The 20,244-nt window shown below is 34.9% G+C and overlaps 1 protein-coding gene across 4 annotated transcripts in view; it reads left to right on the plus strand.

Moving 5' to 3' along the window:
• The window catches only part of WASF3 (WASP family member 3), a 186,488-nt gene that overhangs the window by 72,301 nt on the left and 93,943 nt on the right, over positions 1–20,244 (plus strand). The window lies entirely within an intron of this gene.

A 20,244-nucleotide genomic window follows, 5' to 3' on the forward strand; every position in this document is an offset into this window, starting at 1 on the left:
CCCCCCAATAATAAAAAAGAAAACCCTCGTAACAAATCTGCTTAATCCAAGAAAATAAATTTCTACATTATCCATGTCCAAAAACATATGTCTCATTTTTGTATTTTTAGGTCCATCGCCTCTCTGCCAGGGGGTGGGGTGGCATGCTTCATCTTCAGTCCTCCCAACACGTGGCTTATCATTGCCCTGATCAAAGTTTTTCGAAGGGTTTTTCTTTACGTTGTTGTTATTGCATGAATTGTTTTCCTAGTTCTGCTCACTTCATTCTTACATAACTTCCTAGGCTTTTATCCCGTTTCCTCTGAAACTGTTCACTTTGTTGTTTCTGAAGGCTCAATGATATTCCATTACGTTCACATACCATAATTTGTTTAACCATTCTCCAATTGGTGGGCACCCTGTTAGTTTCTCGGGGTTTCTTCTTACTATGGAAAGAGCTACTATAAATATATTCAGACATATGAATCTTTTTTCTTCCTCTGTTCTCTTTAATGGTATTTCTAGGTTGAAAGATATGTAAACTCTAATAAGTCATGTAATTCCTGTGGATCTCAGGTTCTTCTTCTGTAAAATGACATTAGTGTAATGAGCCTCATTTTGCAGATGAAGAAACTGAAACTTGGTGGGTTTAAAGTATCTGGTTGATTTTACGCAGTAGGACTTGAAACCCAGATAGGTTGATGCCAAGCTCAGTGTCCTTTCTAATGCACCATGTTTCCTCAGTGTAGAAAGTATTAACTAATTGTAATTGCTTTCTTTATGCGTATAATGACCAAACATAATTCTTTTAGGTTAAACTTGTTTTTTTGCTTTATACATATAACCATCATTTGATATTTAAGGGACACTTAATTATTTTGAATTGGAATACATTTCCAATACAAAATACAAATAAAATTCCACTTCCAATTCAGAATGAATTTAATTGTAAAATTCAACTTCGTTAACCATAAGATGAGGCTTATCTTTTAAGATGCTCTTGGCTCTTAAGTCTATGATCCTTTTGAACATTTCCTGATATAGTGGTGCATTCTGTTGCCTGGAAGTGCATCTTTGAAAAAAACTAATGATCACTTTGTATCCTAAATGATAAAGGATAATAAGCTTTCAGTTGAGATGCTCTCAGAGTTAAGATTCTATTTCAAAAATTCTTGAAGAAGATGACATTTGTGTAATTTGGAAGTTGCTTCTATTGTATGAAAATGCTATGTAGGGTAGGTAGTGATTGCTGCTCACTGGTCACTAGGCTGCTAATCACTTTCAAGGTGAAATGTAAGTGATAAATATAAATTCAATATTAATTTTTGAATTCAATTCTGATATATACTTAATTTTAAAATACTTAATGGGCAAAATAGTAATAGAACATTTTCTACATGCTGTATAGAAAAAAGAAAATATGTGACATGGAGTGTATGCCTTCATGTAGAATTTTTTAGATCTGAAAGAATCATATAGCAACTCTCCCTACCCAGCATTTATACCAGTAACCTTGATCCTGACATAGGTTCTATCACCATATTGCTTATTCCTTAAGGGTTCAGAGACAGGTGATGTTGGGAGTGAAGAAGCAGCTCAAATACTGAATTTCATTGCTTTTTTAGCCACATAATCTATTCATTATCACTGTAAGGTCCAAGCTTTGAGTAGTCATAGGGTGGTTGTATTTGCTGTGTATTTTCTGCAAAAATAAGTAGGGTGTTTTAGATCCTCACAGTCCTCTTCATAGAATCCCAGAATTCGAAAGTTGGGCTATCTAGTTCACCTCATGCAACAAAAGAATCTCCACTCTAGCATACAATACAATTTTATCTATCCCTTGAAGAGAACAGGTCTCTGACACTATCCCAAGGCTAGGACTAGGATCTTTGTTCATCTCAGAAGTATCTCCCCAAGCTCCAGAGAATGATAAGAAAGTTAGCAACTGACCTCTTTAATCTTGATCTGTTTTTTTTCTTCTTTAGAAGAGTTTTCTGAGATTAATGGTGCTTGTAGAATTCTAAGCGTGTTCACTAGCAATGATTGCAAGGACAACTTCAATGTATAATATGAAAGATGATGTGCATGAATAAAGACAGGCTGAGTAGTAGAAAAGATGCAGATTGGTCTCATTTCTTCCATGTGGCATTCAAGTAGAGCCTTTCTTTTTATTTTATTTAAAAAATAAATTTTTATTGTTATCTTTTTTACATTACTGTTACTTTCCCCAGTATCTCGAATATTAAAAAATAGTATTTTTAAGGGAAAAAAGGGAAAACCATTGATCAATACATTGAAAAATTTGAAAATATGTGCAATGGGCTACATTTGTAGACCTCCCACCTCGGTAAAGGGGTGGCATTGAAAATGTCTTCTCATCTTCTCTCCCCACCTTTTTTGAGCCATGCTTCTCTTTGTCATTTTGAAACATTCAATTAATAAAAATTAATAGTTTATTCTATTTGCATTTGTGTAGTCATTGTATATATAGTATTCTTGGCTCTTTTTGCTTCATTCTTCATCAATACATGTAGATCTTAACATGATTCTCTGTATTCATGACATTTGTGATTTCCTCTAGCACAACAATAATTCTATTATATTCATACCCCACAATGTGTTGAGTCATTTCCCAATGGATAGTTAATTTCCAGTTCTTAGCTATTAGAAAAAGTGTTGCCATAAATATTTTGGTGTATATGAAAATTTTCTTCTTATCACTATCTTCTTGGAGATTTGAACATAGAAGCTCTGAGTCAAAGGATATGGGCATTATAATCACTTTATTTGCATGATTCTAAATTGCTTTCCAACATGGTTATACTGAACCACAATTCTACCAGTAATACAATAGTGTGCTTACCTTTCTACAACCACTTCAGTATTGACTATTTGAATATTTTTGCCACCTTTGTTAATTTGCAAGGTATGAAGTGGATGCTAAGGTTATTTGTTGAGCATTTCTTTTATCATTAGTCATTTGGAGCATTATCAGAGAAATCTGATAGAGAGTTTTGTTTCCCTCTCCTGACCTTCCACCATTCAACTGCTTTCCTTCTTATTCAAAGTGTATGAATGTTATTTTTTTTCAGAAGTTTTTCACTCTCATGTTATCACAATTGTTCATCCAACTTTTGCAATTTCCTCTATCCCTTGTTTGGTTAAGAATATATTTCCAACCTGTAGCTATGAAATGGTATATGATCTTTTCTTCTAATTTTTAATAAGATAATCTTTAATATCAAGGTTACATATCCATTTAGAATGTATTGTGGAATATGGTATAAGATTTAATTCTTATTTCTGCCAAATTGCATTCTAGTTTTCCCAGAATTTTTTATGAAATAGGAGTTCTTTACTTAAATAATTTATGTTTTCTGGTTAGTCGAAAGCCCTGGATTGTTGAGTTTCATTGTTTCTGATTCTCCCTCATCTAACAGATCCATGGATGGCTCAGATTGAATGTAAATAGCAGTTTGTTTCTGTTTTGGCCAGAAACCCTGAGGGTCTTTCCCCCTAACCCCATTGATTTTTTCTTTTGGACTAGGTAAAAGAGACCTTAATCACTGAATAGTTGTTGCCTTGGACAAACTGAGACCTGGGAAAGATCTTAGCTTGAAAAGGCCAAGGTCTCCCACTACATCCAGGGCCATCTCCACTCCTCCAGATCTATATCTTGCCACTGGATCCAGATGGTTCCAGAGGAGGAAGTGAGGCTGGTGACTTTGCACAGCTCTCCCTCACTTACATCCAATTCACTTGCATGTCATGGCGTCATGTCTCTGATGTCATGGTCCTCTTGGAGCATGCAGGACAAACAACAACCATCATTGATCTACCTCTCTATTTTTTAACTGAGATCAAGTGATTTTAATTACTGTTACTGTATAATATATTATGAGGTCTAGAAGTGCTGTTCCCCATTGTTCTTCCTCTTTTTATGATTTCCCGTGATATTCTGGCTATTTTATTTTTTCTAAATGCATCTATTAATTTTATCAAGTTCTCTAAAATAGCTTTTAGAATTTGATTGGCATGGAATTAAAACTATAGGTTAACTTCTGTAGAATTGTCATTTTTCTTATTTTGGCAGACGGCAGCCATGCTCACTGAATACTCTTCCAGCTATTAAAATTGTTCTTTATGTTGTTAGTGGGTACTTTGTAATTGGATATGTACAAGTACTTTGTGTGCTTTGGTAGACCAATCCCCAGATATTTTATGCATCTTGTAGTTATATGGAATGGAATTTGCTTCTATTTTTTTGTCTCTTAGATTTTATTATTATTATATAGTCAACAAGTTGTCAACAAACATTTATTGAGCAGTTTCTATATGCCAAGCCCTATGTAAGCTATGTAATATACGTATAAAGAAAAAAGAAAGTCCCCATGCTCAATGTTCATTACATTGTAATGAGTTTAGACAACATATAAAGAAAGCTGGAGGGAATTTAGGGGACAAGGGAACCTGGTCAGGAACTTTGTGGAGGAAGTCTGGGAGAAGAGTCTGTTGTGCAGCCTGCAGAAGTATGTAGATAAAGGGTGATCTTGGGTGTCCTTATAATGGAGATTCTGGGAAAAAGCAGGAGGGGTTGTAGAGGTGGAGGGATATGAAGAAATATTGAAATGTTATTGATTTTTGAACGTTTATTTGTACCCTGCAACTTTGCTGAAACTTTATCTTGAATCTTTGCAGATTTCTTAAGATTTTATATTATATTATTAGTAAATAGGGATAGTTCTATCCCTTCTTTACCTTTCTTAATGCCTTTAATTTCTTTGTCTTATTTTATTACTTGTTTTCATTTCCAAAACTATTTCAGATAATAGTGCATCCATGCATTGTTCCTATATTTATTGAGAAAGGTTCTAATCTAGTGTATCCACATTGCATATGATGCTTACTTTTGATACCTTGTATGATATTAAATTAGTTTCCTCCATACCTACACTTTGTAGGGTTTTCAGTATAAATGAGTCAAAGCATTTTACATCTGTTGAGATAAATGTGGTTTGGGATGATTTTTTTTTTTAAATTTGAAGATACTTTTACTTTTAAATATATATTTTATTTTCCCTTGGTGTTTCACAGATAACACACAGGAGGCACTGCAGTTTTAGGACTCCAACCTCTAACAGTTTCATTCTTGATGTGGTCAGACAGGTGGACAGTTTCAGAACTCTAATACTCATCCCTATTCCAGTCTGATCTTCTCAGAAAGGTTGATGGTAATGGAAGCACTAACTCCTATAGCATTCTCTGATCAGCCTTCTTGCAGGTGCTGATGAGAAGGGGGGACAACTAGCCCTACTCTTGATGGGGTCAATAGAGACAGGCACAGCTTGTGCACTCCCTTAGTTCCCCTCAAGCCTCAATGGGGGCCAGTTGAGGCATTTACATGCATTCCTGTATACATTACCTGTGATTTCCCCACTCATTGACCAGTGCCCACTTGTTTTATGGGGCAACAGAAAAAGAAGTCATATCGCCCACATTAAGCTCGCAGATTACTTTAGAAATATTGTCATTTACTAATCATAGTAAATATCAATCATGCCATGCAATATCTTATGGTGTAGCCTCAGTAAGACTGCCTGTCATTATGATTCTGGGAATTACTTTCTAGAATCCTTGGAACTATTCTGGGAAACTAGACATTCCCATGGCCATGGATCCTGAGAAACTAACTCTAAGAAGGATAACAAAATCCTCCTTACATGCACCCAGTTACATGTTAAAACAATTTTTAAATATTTTATTTTGGTTTATTTTTAAGTTTTGAGTTCCAAAATTCTATTTCTCCCTCCCTTTCTCTCTCCCTCCCTTCCTGAGATGGTAAGTAATCAGATATGGCTTATACATATGCAGTCATGTAAAACATTTCCATATTAGTCATTTTATACAAGAAGACATAAAAAAAAGAATAAAATGAAGAAAGTGAAAAATAGCATGCTTCAGTTCATCTTCAGACAATATCAGTTCTGTCTTTGGAGGTTGATAGTATGCTTCGTTATTAATCCTTTGGGATTGTCTCGAATCACTGTATTGTTGAGAATAACTAAGCCATTCACAATTCTTCATTGTATAGTACTGCTGTTTTTATATACAACTTTCCTGGTTCTGCTAACTTCACTTTCATATTCATGTAAGTCTTCCTGAAGTCATCCTGCTCATCATTTCTTGTAGCACAGTAATAATATTCCATCACAATCATATACCACAGCTTGTTCAGGCATTCCCCAGGTGATGGGCAACCCTTTTGATTTCCAATTCTTAGCCACCACAAAAAGAGCTGCTATAAATATTTTTGTACAAATAGGCCCTTTTCCCTTTTTTATGTCTTTGAGATATAGATTTAGCAGTGGTATTGCTGGATCAGTATGCATAGTTTTATGATGATTTTATTTTTAATAAGATTAGTTATGCTGAGTTTCTCTAATGTTGGACCCTCTTTGTATACCTGGTTAAATAAATGTTTAGCCTGATCATGAATGATTTCTTACGTGCAACAATGATTTCTTACATAAATTGCTGTGTTCTGTATGACAGGATTTCATTTACAATTTTTGAATGATATCCAGTGATTATATTTATTGGTCTAGAGCTCTTACTTTGTGCTAAATTTATCCTTTCCTCACTTAGGTATTAAACTACATTTATCTTACAAAAGAAATTTTGTAGGTTGCTTTCTTTCTCAATTTTTAAGAATAATTTGTGTCATATTTGGTACTAATTTTCTTGTAAAATTTGATAGGATTCTCCTATGAATATATCAGGGCCACGAATTCTTTTATTTGGCAGTTCCTTTGCAGCTAGTTCTATTTCATTTTCTCAGATTGACTTATTTAACATCTCTATCTGATCTTCTGTTAGTTCAAATGTTTATATTTTTGAAGATATTTCTCTATTTTTATTCTCAGTTTTGCTAGCAGAAAATTGTGCATCGTAAACCCACATAATTTTTTTCTTCTTTTGTTGTGATTTCACCTTGTTTCTTTGTTATTTTATAGACTTGCTTTTCTTTTTATATGTTGTCTAAAGGTTATCAATTTTATTGGTCTTTTCAAAGAAATGCTTGTTAGTTTTTAAAATTATTTTTGTATCTCTTAGTTTACAGTTTACCTACTTCTCTGATTTTTAAAATCAACTCTTTGTGTTTGTTTATTTGTTGGCTTTCTAATTTTAAAAACCCATATTCAATTCACAAATCCTCTTTTTTCTAGTTTGTTAGTGTATGTTTATAGGTATATGATATTTCCCCCCTGAGGACTGGTTTAGCTGCGTACCAGAAATTTTGTTATGTTGTGTCATTTGTTTCTATGATTTGTTATTTAGCCCCCTCATTATTTAGAATTTCATTGTTCAGTATTTCATTTGGGTCTGTGCCTTTTGTTTTTGTTCTCAGAACGGATGACTGTTTTTGTTATGTTATATGTGTGTTTACTGTGTCTTTTGTTTGCAATATCTCTGTGTTCTAATCTATAACAATTCATACAATAATAACATAAAGAAAAGCACTTTGAAAATTCTTTAGCACTCTGATCAGCGCAGTGAGAAGCCACACTGGCTCATTTTGTTGATGGGACTACTAGGCGTATCAGTCAGGAAGCTCTGTAAACATGACGTATTTTGATTTAGTAAGGCATTAATAAAAAATTTCTCAAAACATCCTTGTGGAGAAATGAAGAAATACAGTAGATTTTAGTGTAATTAATAATAATGATTTTATTATCTCATTTTGTCTTCACAACAACCCTGAGAGGTAGGTGCCATTTTAATCTCAATTTGCAGATGAGTAAATTGAGGCAGACATACCAAGTGACTTGCCTCTAGTCACATAGCTAGTTTATATCTGAGGCTGAGTTTAAACTGAAATGATGATTTGACTCTAGGTTCAGTGCTCTATCCATTGAACTACCCTAGCTTTGGAGTAATTGGCTGAAGAACTGTACCCAAGATGTTGCTTAATGAATTGATGGCAATTTGGATGATGATATTCAGTAACTTGCCATACGGCCCTATTGTGTTCAGACTTTACAGGACTTTACCAAACGTGTTTATCGGAACTGAATGTGACACAAATGTGGTAAATTGATAGTATGAAGATGAGACTCAATAGGATGAGACTCAAAATTAAAAAAAACAAACAACACATGAACAATAGTAAATTTAGTATGGATTTGTGGAGTCTTACATTTATATTCAAAAAGCAAGTGTACAAAGATGGTAGAAATCTAACTATATTAATTAGGAAAGTAATGCTCAGATCAAGGGAGTTCATAGATTAACCATACTTTTTGCATTAACCAGACCACATGTCTGGCCAACTGGGATCTGTAAATCTGCAAATCTGGATCTGTAAACCATGTTCTGAGAAGTAATTGAAAGGATTAGGTAAACTTATAATTTGATAAAGAAAAGGTCTCTCAGAGACACGATTGTCTTCAAATACTTGAAGGATTGGTCAGTCATTTGGAAAAGGACAAATATTTATTCAATGTTATTCTGGAAGGTAAATTTATTGCAATTTTAGCACGAAATAAAGAATGTTCAGCAATTAAATTTGTCTCCAAATGGAGTAAGGTGGCCAATCAAATAGTACACTCTCTGCCGTCGTAAGGGTTCAAGTAGAGATATTATAGGAGTTGTATGAATTTGGATGGTACATGAACATTTGAACCTGATGACTTCTAAAATTTTTCCAACTTTTCTGTGATTATAATAACGGCCTTCAGCTGTTTGGGTACCCGATCTGATATTTTAACTTCCCCCTTCCCTGTGTAGTTCACTTGTCTAATATTCCATATTCCTCAGCCACATTGGAGAGAGTTGGAAGCCTTCATAGAAAACCAGATTTTTTGGGCCATCAACGATCTGACTTAGTCTTGGTGTTAGAATATTCTGGCTGTGATATAGTTTGTGCCCTGTTAGCCTGGAAAGGTCTGTGTGTTACCATAGGGTAACTTGGGACTACATGGTCTCACATTCAAAATGTAGAAGAGAGGATCTTTGTAGGACTGAGATTGAGAGTAGGCCTTCAGAATGATTTGTTCTGCTCAGAGAACAGGTCAAGGGAGGTCATTTGTCTTGCCCAGGCTTACACAAGTTGTTAAGTAGTAGGAGCAGAATTTAGGGCCAGGTCCTGTGACTTCAGATTCAGTCCTCTTCAAGGACATCATGGAGAGGAAGTACTTTTGTCAGAGAACTTTGGCTTTATGATTTGGGGAATTATGGGAAAAGTTACATTTTTGAAAAGTACTTATAGAAATTAGAAATTACCAAAATGGAAAGAGATATAACTAGATTGCTCAGAAATGTAAAATTAATACCAGAAATTAAGAGAGCAAGGAAAGAGAAATATATCTAATTTATTGAGATATAAGATGTCTTACTTCTAATTTTGTGTTTTTATATCTTTGTAAAATGCCATTGTCTCTAAAAAGATGCTAAGGCATTTGAGATTCTTGCAGTTATACCTTGCCAGTAAAATACTTAAGAAAATAAATGTCATGAGTTTCTAAACAGACAACTATTTAGAGTTAAAATTTGAAGGAAGTAGGTCCGTTTGCAGTTTGAAGTGGGAGACAAAGCAGTTGGTGGAGTTTTCTTTGGATGTGGGATGTTCAGCAAATGCAGAATGTTTCTGTAGTCTAAAAAACTATCCTTTAGATGAGAGAGAATGCAAAGATTAAAATACTCATAAGGAAATCCTAATGCATCGAGATTAAGATTAAGTCACGGTGCTTGGCAGGCTGCCATTGTACCTAATAGTCTTTATGACTCCATCTCTTTAATCCTGACCTTCCCTTAAGGTTCAGATGGTTGGGATTACTCTTTCCTTTGAATGATCATAGCACTAATTATCTACCTCCCACTTGGTACTTTGCATACACTACCTAGCATGCTGTTTTTTCATAGATATTTGTATATATTTGAAATAGCAATATAATTTTATAATATAATAGTTATAATCAGATAGATGGAGTAGAATAGATCCCCGTTCTTACATCACTTAACATCACTTAACAATTTGCCACGCATGGTAAAGAGTGCATCTTACCTATGATTTAATTCACCATATGTGATTACAAGACTCTGACAGAGGTGTAATTATGGTGATAAAGGTCACCACAATTACAAACAGGGAAAAGGTCATGAAAGTCTGAATATAAAAAGCAAAAACCTTTGTACCACTAAAATTTGTACATGCTCAGGAAAATTTTTTTTAATTGACCTATCAGTGACTAATTGTGCTTTGTTGTACTGTGCATTTGGTTTGTACTTTGGCCAAGTCTTTGCTTTTTTATGGTGTTGATAAGGTATTTAAAAATCATTATATTTTTGATAATATAATAATGTAATGATACTTCAGTACATGGAAAAAATCCATTATTTCACTAATATAGATATTCCTTTCAAAGACACAGCTCAACTCTTTTATAACTTCATGTATAGAGTTTAGTGAATTCATATGTACGAAAATTTTTACCACTTTGCAATGAAACTTTTGGTAATGATCTTTTAAAAACTTATGTCATGTGGTTTTTTGGATGATAGCCTGTCACCAGGCCTGCCCTCAAAGCCAATTCATCTTTACATCTTATTGCCAAAATCTCCAGGGTAATCTCTTTATTCCAAAGTGAAGTGGCAGAATGGGATTTTGATGTTGTTTGCAGAATATTTTGCAATTTTAAAAGCCCTTTCTCATAACAGTATAATAAAAAAGATATAGAATAATATGAGGCAGCCTAGAGTATGCACCAAAAGGTAGTACAAAGACTGCTGTAGGATGGAAGGGTCAAACATGCGGCATATTGTCCACCACAGTCCTGAGTGATGCTCAAACTAGATTAAAGTGTAATTGGAAAATATTTAACAAAATAAAGACAATAAAACATAGATAATGTTAATATGTGGTTTTTAAAGTCAATATGTGATCCTCAGGGATTTTTATGTATGGCTTAGTGGCCCCTGTTTTTATTTGAGTTTGACCTACTGGTGTAGAGGTGGAAAAGAGAGGTAAGATCACTAGAAGAGGCAGGTGCTTGAGGTGAACAGCCCGGGAGACTGCAGGAAGAGAATATAGACTCAGTATAAAGAATATAGCTCAGTATAAAGAGGCGCTTCATGAAAGAGAAGTCTAAAAATCTCTGAGGTAAGAAGTTCTGTCACTGGAAATAGTCAAGCAGAGGCTGGAGGTTGTACAGTAGGTTTCTTCATAGGGGACTTTTTAACTGTGGTTATATAACACTGTGTTCTTTGTTGTTTGAAAGACTTTGATATGATTATATTTGTAAATTTTATATTAAAAATTTGCCTTAGAGTGGATAGCTAGATGGAGTGAATGGAGTGCTGGGCCTGGAATTAGGAAGACTCATCTTTCTGAGTTCAAATCTGGCCTCAAACATTTACTAGCTGTATGATCCTGGGCAAGTCATTTTAACCCTATTTGTCTCAGTTTCCTCATCTGTAAAATGAGCTGGAGAAGGAAATGGCAAACCACTCAGTACCCTTGCCAAAAAACAAACAAACCAAAAACCCAGATAGGGTCATGAAAAGTCAGACATGACTGAAACAACTGAATAGCAACAGAATGCTCTGAATGGATTTTTTTTTTTTTTAAAGCTAGGGGACTAAATGGAAGATTAAAATAGCTGCTTTGTTTGGAATTATAATTGAATGTCAACCATAATTAAATATTGTAATAGCAGATGAAAGCCTTTTATGATATTCTGATAAATTTACATTATGAAAATGCTTATTATTATGGAAAGGAATATGCCATGAAATTGGTGAAAGTCAATAACCCTGTCTTGGTTTTGGCTAGAAAAGAGTGTGCCTCACTGGAACACAGACTTAGCTATCTCTAGAGCAAATATGGAACAAAAATGACATACTGCATAAGCTCAGAAATCTTTTTCAGAATACAAATTAACCCCAACTTGAAAGTCTAGGGAGTGATTGTGTGTCTAGAGCGGTATTTTAAGGCAAACCTCTCTTGATGAGTACAGCTGGGCTCTTGTGCAGTAAAGCTCTCTGGGACTCTCTTTTATAGTTGGCATATTTTACTAAGCAATCATTTCTTTTTTTTATGAAGACAGCTTTCTTGGTCAGCCCAGTCTTATGATGATTCCCCAAGTTGTAGAATATTATGTTTTCATGATGTGATTTTTTTTTTTTTTTTACCGGAAGGCAGGAGAATTTGTTGAGGCAAAGGATTTAGTTTAGCAGTGCTCTTCTTTTGAACTGCTAAGCCAGCCCAAGGTTTTCCAGCCTAATCTTTAAGTGGATTTTGGGTAATGGTCTAAGACCTAGAATAGGATTTGTGAGTTTCTTATGAAATCTCCTATCCAGATGTATGGTGGTGATCTGATAAGATGCTCAGTCTTGTTTTGTTATTTCTGAATTTTTATTGTTTGTATTAGTTCTTCTCATTTTTATTTTCCCTCTCTTATTTGAAATGAAGACACTGGACTTATCAGTATTTCTAAAATTAATTGGGCCATAGGATACATTTGTGTTTCCAATCTGTTGACCCAATCCATTGCTAAACTGGGGGCATGAGGTAGATGTATTGAAAAACTCCTGGAATAAATTATGTGTGGGTTGAATTTTTCAGCAAAATTAGGCCGTTTCATCCAGCAAATTGCCAGAGGTAATAGGTTCTGATAAAAAACATTTTCCTATTTAATATTTTAGAGCTTAGCCCTACTAAGTATGGAGAGGCTTATCACCAGTTAGTAGAATGGGTATAAACTGATGAGGGTTTCAGCCATGGCAGCCCATGAAACAAAGAAACAAAATTAAATAGCCCTTAGTTCTGTCTAGCTCACTTTGCATCCATATTTATGGAGTGGTGTAAAGGGGAGAAGAAGAAGCCAGGACACTGTCTATAAACATTATTTTTTCTGTTGGCACTCTAGATATATAATCCTTGTCCATTGGGAGAAACTATTCTAAGAGAAACTAAGTCACACCAACGCTGACATTCTTACTGTGCATGAAACAGCTGATGGGAGAGTCATATCAAAATCACTTGCTTACGTGGCCAGACCTTTGAGTCATTAGAGCAAAGATGACAACCAAGCCCCAATAGAAAAATGCATGAATATGAGAACATATACTATACTGTTATAAGAGGTCTGCTCTGACCAATTCAGATAAGCTGGAGATGCTCACAAATGGGAACTGGAACAAGGAAAAGACACTGACTCAGACTATGAAAGTGTCATTGGTGCTTAATGGTGAGGAGGCCAAAAGAGCCCTCCACTTGGCTTAGCCAAAAAGCTCTGTGTCTCCTTGATGCTTGAAGAGATGTGGTAACCAAGACATTAGTTTAGAATATAAACTCATTTCTAAAACCTTATGGAAGAGAATAGTGGAAGTCTTGGGAGTACCATTCTTTCATAAAATGATGTGAAGCAGTGGAGGAGGGAGAAATTAAACCTTCAGGAAAGTTATCCATAGCAGGTTAAATGACTTGTCCAGGGTGACATAGCCAGTATGCAGAGGTCTTTTTGGCTTTGAGGCCAGATATGTCTGCCTGTCTTTCTCTTGACTATGCCGTGTTGCTTCTTTTATCCATAATATCAGCATATTTATGATGCTTCAAGATTTGCAAAGTGCTTTTTTATGCATCCTCACTTGATATGTAGGAAATTGAGTTTCTTAAGAGGTTATGTATGTTGTCCATCATTTCACAACTAGGAAGTATCTGAAGCAAAATTTTGGACCCAATTCTCCTAAGACAGCACTGATAGTCTGCACTGAATAGTGCATGAAGTATCAGACACTGCATTACCACAGTTCTCCTCAGCAGTGATGTCATGCTACTAATAAAGCTTATTACAATACTCATTATCAATTATGTTTTTCCTATAATCATTTGTTTGGGAACCTTGTTAATGAAATGTTGTTGATAATTTTCCCCTTTTTGTACAATACATTATGCAACTTTTTAAACTTATGTGTATTCTAGCTGGTAGTCTTTACATCTTTGCAATTTGGATAAGTAATGAAGACTCAAGGTTGTAAATTTTTTGTTTTATAGTCTGACTTTATAGGGTAATACACATTAATATCTTAAACTCCCTAGAATTTGAATCCAAAGGTTAAGGACATGAAACTCTATTAATAGATGACATCTTGTCAAGGATAACTAAACACATTTGTGTGATGCTAGAATTCATATTCAGTTTTATAATGTGGTTAGATTCTGTAAATAGCATCTATATTTAAAAAAATATTTTGTGGCATAGAACCACTTTAAAGTGAGGGAGATACATGGAAGGAAATATTGAGGGATGTGTAGTTGAAAGTTTAGTGGAAAGGGTAATAGACTCTGAAGCCAGTAAACTGGGGTTCTAGTTCTGGCTCTGAAAATAAATGTTTTGATAATTTGCATCAACTTATCTTCTGATTCTCAGTTTCTTCATTTGTAATATGGAGATAATATTTACTCTACCCATCTTACAAGACTATTATAAGGAAAATACTTTTTAAACCTTAGAGCTCTCTCTCTCTCTCTCTCTCTCTATATATATATATATGTATATATATTATATATATATACATACATATATATATAAGCTATTGTCTATGTTGGTTACTGTTCCCTTATACTTCTTTTTTTAATTGAATTACTTTATTTGATTTCAGTGTTCAACAATCACTTCCATACATCTTAAATTTTTTTTCCACTCCCTCCTCCTCATTCCCCCTTCCCTCCCCACTCCATCCCTGAGACAGTGTATAATCTTATATAGGTTCTACATGTACATTCCTATTCAATGCATATTGCATAGAAGAATTAAAAGGAATGGGAGAAACCACAAAATATACCAAAACAAAAAATAATACAAAAGAAAATGGCCTGTTTCTTTCTGTGATCCAGTTCTATACTTCTTTCTCTGGATGTGGAAAGCGTTTTGTCTCAAGAGTTCATTGGAAATTTTTTAAGTCCATTCATTTCAATGAAGTACTAAGTCTACCAGAAAAATTCCTCACACATTGTGGTTGTTGTTGTGTACAAAGTTCTCCTGGTTCTGCTCCTTTCACTCAGCATCAGTTCATATGAATCTTTCTAGGCTTCTCTGAAATCTTGCTGTTCATCATTTCTCATAGCACAATAGTATTCCATTACATTCATATACCACAATTTGTTCAAGCCATTCCCCAATTGATGGGCATCCCCATGATTTCCAGTTTTGGGCCACCACAAAGAGAGGTGCTATAAATATTTTTATACATGTGGGACCCTTTCCCATTTCTGTGATCTCTTTGGGATAGAGTCCCAGAAGCGATATTGCTGAGTTGAAGGGTATGCACATTTTTGTAGAACCTTTGGGCATAGTTCCAAATTGCTCTCCAGAATGTTTGGATCAGCTCACAGCTCCACCAACAATGAATTAGTATTCCAATTTTCCCATATCTTCTCCAACATTTATCATCTTCCTGTTTTGTCATGTTATCCAGTCTTATAGGTGTGATGTGGTACCTCAGAGTTGTTTTGATTTGCATCTCTCTAATCAATAGTGATTTGGAGCATTTTTTCATATGATTGTAGATAGCTTTAATTTCTTCCTCTGAAAATTCTCTGTTCATATCCTTTGACCATTTATCAACTGGGGAATGACTTGTATTCTTGTACATTTGACTTGGTTCTCTATATATGTTAGAAATGAGACCTTTATTACAGATACTACTTGCAAAAATTCTTTCCCAGTTTTCTGCTTCCCTCCTAATCTTGGTTGCATTGGGTTTGTTTGTGCAAAAACTTTTCAGTTTAATGTAATCAGATTTATTCATTTTGCACTTCATAATGTTCTCTATCTCTTGTTGAGTCATAAATTTCTCCTTTCTCCATAAATCTGACAAATACACTATTCCTTGCTCCCCTAACTTGTTTGCAGTATCAATCTTTACATCTAGATCATGTATCCATTTGGACTTTATTCTTGTGTATGGTGTCAGGCATTGTTCTATGCCCAGTTTCCACCACACTGTTATCCAGTTTTCCCAGCAATTTTTGTCAAACAGTGAGTTCTTATCCCAGAAGATGGGGTCCTTGAGTTTATCGAAAAGTAGATTCCTATATTCATTGACTACTATGTCTTGAGTACCCAACCTATTCCACTGGTCTACCCTCTGTTTGTTAGCCAGTACCAAGTGGTTTTGATGATTGCTGCTTTATAATACAATTTGAGAGCTGGTAAGGCTAGGCCACCTTCCCTAGCATTTCTTTTCATTAGTTCCCTTGATATTCTGGACCTATTGTTCTTCCAGATGGATTTTGATATTATTTTTTCTAGCTCCAGAAAATAATTATCTCATAGTTTGATTGGTATGGCACTGAATAAGTAAATTAATTTAGGTAAAATTGTCATTTTTATTATATTAGCTTGACCTACCCAGGAGCAGCTGATGTTTTTCCACTTACTTAGATCTGACTTTATTTGTGTGAAAAGTGTTTTGTAATTGTGTTCATATAGTCCCTGGGTTTGTTTTGGCAGGTAGACTCCCAGATATTTTATAGAGTCTACTGTAGCTTTAAATGGGATTTCTCTTTCTGTCTCTTGCTGTTGGGCTTTGTTAGGAATATATAGGAATGCAATCGATTTATGTGAGTTTATTTTGGAATCTGCAACTTTGTCAAAGTTGTTTATTATTTCAAGTAGTTTTTTACTTGATTCTCTGAAGATTCTCTAAGTATATCATCATATCATCTGCAAAGAGTGATAACTTAGTTTCTCCTTTGCCTATTCTAATTCCTTCAATTTCTTTTTCTTCTCTTACTGCTACCGCTAGCATTTCTAATACCATATTGAATAACAGTGGTGATAATGGACATCCTTGTTTCACCCCTGATCTTAAAGGAAGTGCATCTAGCTTGTCCCCATTGCATATAATACTTGCTGATGGTTTTAGGTAGATACTGCTTTTTATTTTATGGAAGGGTCCATTTGTTTCTATGCTTTCCAGTGTTTTCAATAGGAACGCGTGTTATATTTTATCAGAAGCTTTTTCTGCATCTATTGAGATAATCACGTGGCTTCTGTTAGTTTTGTAGTTGATATGATCATCCCATATACTTGTTTTCTACTTTCCTCCTCTACCTTGCCCATACTTCCACAACTGCAGTGGTGAAAGGATAGATAAGAATGCTAGATAAGAAGCACTGACTTTTATTTCCTGGATGTGGCTTGGATTGAATTTTGAGCAGAAGCAACCAAGGGGATACAGCACCCTTGTCCCCAGAGGGAAGTAGAGCTGTGATATGTGATAGCCTGGTTTTCTACTCTGTCTTCTGACAAACATTCCAGATGCTGAAGAACGTAACTTTTCATAGACACGAGGTCAGAAACACATCTCAGTGACCATCTAGTCCAACCCAGACCCAACTAGAATTTTCATTGAAGCATACCCAATAAGTGGTCATCTTTTCTCTGCCAGAAAACTATTGAAAAGGAACCCACCAGCTCCATTTTGCTTTTGAACAATTCTATTGGAACTAGAACATTTTCCCTGACATCAAGTCCAAATTGGCTTCTTTATAAATTCCACGTATTGCCCTTGGCTTTTTAGTAAAAAAAAAAAAAAAAAAAATCTAGATCCCTTTCCATATGATAGTTCATCAGATACATGAAAATCAAGTACCACATGGTCCCTTGATTCTTCTTCTGTCCAAGGTAACTTCCCCACTCCCAGTTAATTCAACTCATCATCACATGTCATGGATTCAACTCTACTGGTTGCATCTAGAAGGGAGATAAGAATTTGTAGCTACTCAGTATGTAAGAATTTAGTACAGTTCATTTTATCAGTCAAACATTTCTTGTCTGCTATGTGCCATGTAGTTTACTGGTTACTAAGGAATACAAATACCACAGTCAGAAATTCATTGCCTTGTTTAATTTTATGATTACATGTTTTGGAATAAAAGCACCGTGCTTCAGTGTTTTATTGTAGCATGGAGGTAAGTGATCCTGGATTCTCAAAGACTATCCAGTGGATCATGATCCTTTATAGGTGGTGCAGTGGGTAGAGTGCTGCCCCTGGAGTCAGGAAGATCTAAGCTCAAATCTGGCCTCAGATACTTAGTAGCTTGTATGACCCTGGGCAAGTCATTTAACCCTGTTTACCTCAGTTTCCTCATCTGTCAAGTGAGCTGGAGAAGGAAATGGCAAACCACTCCTGTATGTTTGCCAGGAAAACCTCAGATGGGGTCATGAAGAGTTGGACCCGACTGAACAACAAACAACAGCCTTCTCCTCTAGGCACTCAGTGATTCACTCAGGGCCCTTTGCACTGTGATTGACTTGTCTTTTGAATCAGGCTAATATTACTGTACTTATTCAGTTTTACATGCTTTGCTTCTATGTAAATCAAAATTCAACAGCTGGTATGTCATGGAAGATTGCATAATCTAAAGCTAATGAAAGGATCAATGTGAGCTTAATTTCTACATAAAAGAGAATTCCTACATGAAAGGAACAGAAAACTCTGTAACAAACAACAGACTTCTAGACTGCTTCCTGCAAGCATAATGGTGTCTTGCTTCTCTGCCCAGTCATATTGATCAAATTTGTTTTTTTTGCAAACCTTTATGAAGTCATAGAAACTTATAATTGGAAGGAAAACAGAGGTTATCTAGTCAAAAATATCTTTGCAATACCTCATTCAGAAATTTCCCCCAGTACTTAGAAATTGAAAGGATAATTGTCAATGCCAGCAAAGTTCAAGTAACCATTACTTTTTGGTATGATTTATTTTGGAATATGCACATCATAAAATAACATCTTAAAATGATCATATTTTACTATAAGATCATTTTAAGATGTTATTTTATGATGTGCATATTTTACTATAAGAGTTTTGTAATTGAGGAATGAGTTCTCACATTATAGGTATTATCCTGTCATGAAGCCAAGGAGAGAACTTTAAATAAGGATAATCACTCAAAATAGTAAAATTATTCTCAATCTTATATAATAGATATAAATGTATTGTGTTCATTGCTTTTAGGAGAGGTTCTGATTTACTGCAATGTAAAAATGTAATCCTTTTCTCATAAACATGGCTGCCAACTAACATACTATATATTTGTTTCTCTGTCCACCTGTCTACCCATCTATCTTTTGTATTTTGGGGATTGGTTGGGGACTGTGATTTCATTGGTGTAAGGAACTCCCAGGGAAGTGCTTTCTCTACCAATGGAGATTGGCACCTTTCATCTGCTTATGGTTTTGGGGATTTAGCTGGAGCACTATTGAGTGACTTGTCTGGAATCATACTGTTACTATTTATATGGCAGAGACAGGATCAGAACTGTGTTCTTTCTGACTCTAAAGCTAATTTTCTATCCATTTCCCCCCTACTGCTTCTCACAACTAGCTGTGAAAAATTTCTTTACTGGGAGCTCATTACACTAATGAAATCACAGTCCCCAGCTTACTCCCAAAATATAGATAGATAATAGATAGATACTATATATATATGTATGTATTATATGTAGCATGCAGGATAATATATGTATATATTTATATGCACTTATTAGTAAACTTGAAATATTTAACTGTTGGTTTTCTTAGGATTTAGAAGGAATTTTTAGAGATGATTCAATTCTCTTATTAAAAAAAGCTTTCTATAGAGGTTTAAGCTGATGCTTTATTTTTCTCTTGCTAAATTTCCCTGTAGGAAGCAGAAGCAAAACCTTTCAAAAACATCCATTGACCTCAAGCTTTGCATGAAGTTTTAGGTGTTCAATTTGTAGATGTTAATGCTAGGTGTTTTTTTTTTTCTACTGCGAAGCATTTTTTAAAAAAGTAATAGCTTGTCTAACATTTCTTTCTTTTGCTTTCTTAGGCCAACTATTCAGTATCACAGTTTAATAGACTCAGTTCAATTCAACAAATATTTTAGTGCCTATTACTGTGTATGTGGTTGAACTCTAAGAAACCTTCTCATTCAGTCCCCTCATTTTACATATGAGCAAACCTGAATATTTTAGGTCTCCATTCCAGTCTATTAAAGCTGCTTTGGGACCTAAAGACTTTCACAAAAGTCATATCAAGCAATACCTTTAGAAGCAGTAAGCCTTTATTATGGGTATGTTTTAATTCACACAAGGGAAGACCTAAGTTTTAAAATGAGACACTAGTGTTGGAAGGGACAATAAAGGGTAATAAAGGATGGGGCTGAGGAGGGGGAAAGGTAATCAAGGATGCAGCCAGAGAGATCACTAGAACCTTTGGCAAGGTATTT

The sequence above is a fragment of the Notamacropus eugenii genome, chromosome 5 (genome assembly GCF_028372415.1).
Source record: "Notamacropus eugenii isolate mMacEug1 chromosome 5, mMacEug1.pri_v2, whole genome shotgun sequence".
NCBI lineage: Eukaryota > Metazoa > Chordata > Mammalia > Diprotodontia > Macropodidae > Notamacropus > Notamacropus eugenii.